This window comes from Varanus komodoensis, unplaced genomic scaffold (genome assembly GCF_004798865.1).
Source record: "Varanus komodoensis strain SLA01 unplaced genomic scaffold, ASM479886v1 scaffold6_2, whole genome shotgun sequence".
Lineage (NCBI taxonomy): Eukaryota > Metazoa > Chordata > Lepidosauria > Squamata > Varanidae > Varanus > Varanus komodoensis.
Window position 1 is genome coordinate 17,015,339 of NW_025336346.1, and position 5,114 is coordinate 17,020,452.

Consider the following 5,114-nt stretch of genomic DNA (forward strand, 5'->3'; position numbering starts at 1 on the left):
AAGTATTTGAGTTTCATCTTCAGTATCTGGCCTTCTAAAGAGCAGTCAGTGTTGATTTCCTTTAAGATTGGCTGGTTTGATCTCTCTGCAAGCTGATGCATCTAAACTCTTACAAAATTGAAGTGTATTTCAGTGTGTGCATATGTGTACACACAGGCAAGCAAAGTGTATATAACCCTAATCTGTCCAGTACTCCATCTCTGTACAACTAATCTTGCATAAGCACTGATACAGCATACTTTAGGTTAAGAACTAGGGCTCAAATAACTTACTGCAGAGATAAAAAAGTGGGCTTGCTACCCAGTGCCTTATTAGCTTCTGTGTAGAAAAGTTTTCCACATAAGAAGGACATCTGTGGGACTGTCTTATCCAGTTGGTCCTTTTTCCTAATGTGAAAAGTATTCTCACTTTGTGTGGAACTGATAGAATTCTATTAGGCTTCCATTTTGTTGCAAGCTCTGTTTTTGCTGCCATGAGCCGAACTGTTTGTGAAATCCTACATTTATCTTACAAGTACATTACATCTGTGTACTGAATTAAGCAATATTTTTGCAAATTTGTTTTTACATGTGAAAGGCCAGGATGCGGCCATAAGGCAAACATATCATTTAGAGTTAATTGTCTGCCCTGTAAACTTAATTTGTGTTCTTGCTGCTTAAATGTTGCAATTTAAACACTGTTCCTAAGGCAATGTACCTTAATAACCTTATATTAATGCAGTGTAAGATTGCAATTAGCAAATATAGTAGTTGGATATACATTATACTGTTAATTGCCTATGCAATAGATCAGTGCTTGGGGCCAGAAAAATCACAATAAAATTTTGCAATGGAAGGAGGCGTGTACATGGAATGTTGTTGAACATAGAAGGTTGCATTTCTGTGGTCAGTTGGAGAAGGCCCTGCCTTTAGTCGCTTGGCCAGGCAAATAATGCCTGGTGAAAACCTTAAACTGAATAGGACTTCCTAGTGCTTATACTGCATGGCTTAAGAGGAATTTATTATTGCAACTAAACAATTTCAAACTTAATAAACTTTCTTGGTATGACTTTGGTTTGTTTTCTGGCAAGGGAGCTGCAAACCACATCATAACCTTTTAGAGCATAGTCACTCTTATGTCCTCCCATTTTGCATTAAGTTCTTTTTCTGGATTCTTTCTGCTAGATTTCCTAAGGGCACAATCCAAGTTCCTTTGCCCCACACTTCACACCCTGCACTTCATCAAGATGGCCCAGCCCCTTCCACACCCCTTGCCTTCCTCTCCGAGGTTGGTGGCATGGTTCTTTCCATATGGCTGTGAGTGGGGCCAGGCAGAATCCCTGTGATAGTCTTCCAGCTCCAAAAGTGCAGGCCTGTGGATCTGGGACTCTTAAATAATCCTATGGACCCCCCACCCCCAGACAGTGTCAGGCGTACATATGGTTGCACTTTAAGTGTGCTTGCATTTAGAAGCAATTGTTCGTTTGTCATCTGAACTGGGCAATGGGAAGCTGGCTTTCCAAATCTAATCTGTCAGCATGATGTCATTTTAAGAACATAGTAGTTTGTTTTTCTATTTTTCTAACACTGAAATGTCTAATGCAAACTTCAGTTATAGGGCACTGTGGAATTTCTAGCTTGGAAGACAGTTTACTGCTAACAGTTGCATGATAAGAAGGGAAAGTAGGTGCCGCAGAAAGAATTAAATCTTCATATAGATGCGAAAAAGCAGTGGTCCAAAAGAAAAAAAACGGCATAGAGTAGAGACCTATAGCATGGCTAACAGATGGTTTTGTTCTGTGCATTCAGCTGGATTGGTTTTGGGTTTCCAGATTCCATCCACCCCAGAACAGAAAGGCTTATACAGAAATAGGGGGATGTGTGTTCAGTCTTCGATATTTCCATGTAGGGAATGACAGTCCTCTTTATGTCCACCCTGATCTGGGGTTCAGCACAGTATGGCCTGATGCTGTGTGTCCTTAAAGGCTGCTTGTCCCATCTAATCAGAACCAGGAAGACTCTCTGTGTGAAACTCTGGAGAGCTGCTACCAGTCAGTGTGGGTACTGCTGAGCTTGATGCAGTAGCCTCTTGCAGTATAAGGCAGCTTTCTCTCTTGCTAAAGGTTTGCTTAAGGAGGCTCTGCTGGTAACCTAAGTGGGACTGGATAGATTTCATGCTAACACGTGTAGTGGGAGCATCAAGACAGATCAAAGGAGGCACTTCTTCACCCAGTGCTGTTAAACTGTGGCCTCACTTTGGCAGGGTGTGATGGTGGCCACCAATTTTGGATGGCTTTAAAAGAAGATTGGTCAAATGCTTGGAGGAGAAGTCTGTCAGTAACTGCTTGGCCTGATGGCTGCATGCTGCCCCCTGCACCAAAGACAGTATGCCTGTTAACGCCAGCTGCTGGGGAACATGGGTGGCAGTGTGTTTTTACCAGTGCCCTGCCTGTGGGTTTCCCACAAGCAGCTGGTTGGCCACTGTATGGACAGAAAGGTGGAGGTGGTGGACTTTGACCTGATCCAGCTGGGCAGTTCTTACATTCTTAGGCTGGACATAAAAACTGTTAGCTCTGAAGCATCTAACAGTATCTTTTGCAGTACTATGACCCTTAAAAAAAGAAAGACATGCATGATAAAATTCAACTGTAATTTGTAATCCAGTCCAGGTAAATGTTATAGCATGAACCCACAAACAAGTGTTCAGACTGCAACTTGGCGCATCCTACAAAAAGTCTTGGGAGGTACTGTTGTAATGTTGTGTAATCTGGCACTGAATATCTTCACCGAACTATCCTGTGTAGGAGCTGCTATTTAAATACAAGAACTGTTTATGTGAATAAAGACTCACTGCCCAAACCAGCACATAACTGGTTGAATTTGAGGGTAGGTGGACCATTGGCAGGTTGTGCCTCCTGAAATTACATGCCAGCCCCTACCTTTGAACACCTAAGCTTGTAGGTGGAACCTCAGAGGTGGCCTCTGCCCAACCCCTAAGCTTTCTGGTTCCCAGTTCAACTTCACTTACGTAGCTTGAAGCAGCAATCCAGATTGTTTAGACGGGTGGGTGAAACACTGAACTTCTAGAATGATTAACTCCCCCATTCCTGAGAGCTAGAGCAAGAGATCTTCCCGTTTAGAAATCTACAAAGAAACAGGGTTGTCTTACTGCTGTCATAACCAAAACTACGTAATGAAGCTATTCAGAGGTTGTTTTATTCACCCTTCTCTAAGAAACGAAGTACAAGTAATACACAGGATACAGAAAATGTTTTGAACACAGGATGGTAGGGCCACTTGTCCTCTGATTTCCAAAATCATATGTTTGGCTGTAGATGGCCATGCATGTGACTTGAATAAAAACTTCAAGGGAAGCTGCTTCAGCCATGAAACAGGAATGTAGTGAGCAGAGTACAGGGCCGTGGGGTCTACTTTGCTTGGATAAAAAAATCAGTGATATTTTTTAAATAAAAAAATCAGGTGTTTATAATTCTGGTTTTTATTTAATTCAGATGTTTTGATTTAAATTGGATTTTTTTTAATAAAATGCTTTTTGGGGAAAATTTATCTAAAGATAGTTTTCTATTAAAGATACTTTATAGTCCAAAGGTGATTTATCGTGACATAAAGATTAGTTTTTCATTATGTAGCATGAGACTGTATATTCATGCAATGTTTAAAGTTTTTGGTAAATGAATTCCTTTAATCCGCTCACAATGCCATGCTCTTCCAGAGGTTTCTGTAAGTTTATTGGACAGTTTTTCAATCTAGAAGATATTATCATAGATGCTTGGTTTTACAGTTATCAAAACAGTGAATTTTTGTACCCAGACATCACATGCCTCTTCTTCACAGCAAAAACATTAGAAAATAAACATACAGAGTTGAGAAAAGGGCCTTAATCCTATTGTTCCTTTGTAAATCTGTGTACACAGAATCAACCCCATACCTCTTAAATGCTAAGTTTCAAAACATTAAATGAATAGAAGAAGATTGTTGGGAGTAGAATACAGTAGATCTGCAGAAGAAGCTAAGTGTGAGGAGAGAGGAACAAGCTGTAGAAATGAAAGTGAAACCTTTTGTGCAGACTGCTCCACAAGTCTTTGGATCTTTTTGGGATCTTTATCATATTATTCTTTCCTTGGAGAAAACCTATAATGACAGCAGGCCCTAAAACAGATCCAGTTTGGGAGTATTTTAATAAAGTCCTCCACCTACGGGTAAGGCAGGCATGCGTACAAATTGTGTAGACAGCCATGATTTACGGACTAGTGATGTAAATCATTTGGTTTAAATCAAATCTATACCCTGTTTGCTTTTCACTAGAACCCCAAGGTACACCAGCTGGAGCCAAGTGCAAAATAGCAGCTCAGGAAGGGGATATAGAATTGCAGAGTAAACTGTCTCTGAGTATTTGCTTAGCCCAGGAATTCATTTTCAATGGGAGGACTGGAACGTATGTACAGATGCTTTCACACACATCTGTTCCTGTTTTCCCCAAACCTTTCTTGATTGCAGTAGCTTAATTTAGGAAAATACATTTTGTGGTCTGGCATTATTCTTAAGCCATTGAGAACCAAATTATTGCTAATCGACTACAAATAACCTGGAGATTTACAAGTAGTCTCTCCCTTTTTTGCCCACTCTAATCTCTGGTATACCTTAGCATGACTGAGCCACTGCTGTGCCATAATACCTTTACTCTTTCTGCTACCTAGGGTTGTGCTGTGTTTGCCCATTCTGAATATAGACATTATAGGCTGCACCCTTGACGCTTGTAACTCCCTCAGTTCTGAGGTTTATGAGTATCCAGTGTAGAGCAGGAGGAGTGGTGAAGATAGAAACTCAGAAACTGAGCAAGTCAAAAGTGGCCTCCCGGGCCCTTGTTAGTCAGTGCAGCGTAGGGCCACAAGTTTGGTGGCCGGTGTGCAGGGGATGCCATATGAGGCGAGACTGAGGGAACTGGGTCTCTTCAGCCTGGAGAAGAGGAGACTCAGAGGGGATATGTTGGCGACATACAGGTATGTGAGGAGATGTCACATGGAGATGGGTAGAGACCTGTTCTCCCCTGCAGAGGAAGGCAGGACGTGCTCCAACGGAGCAAAGCTCAGGGAGCCAAGGTTCCGTTTGGATGTC

At 41.6% G+C, this 5,114-nt stretch overlaps 1 protein-coding gene across 5 annotated transcripts in view; it reads left to right on the top strand.

Annotated features, from left to right (window-relative positions):
* FLNB (filamin B) overlaps positions 1–5,114 on the top strand; it is a 92,688-nt gene that overhangs the window by 24,899 nt on the left and 62,675 nt on the right. The gene's annotated exons all lie outside the window — the stretch shown is intronic.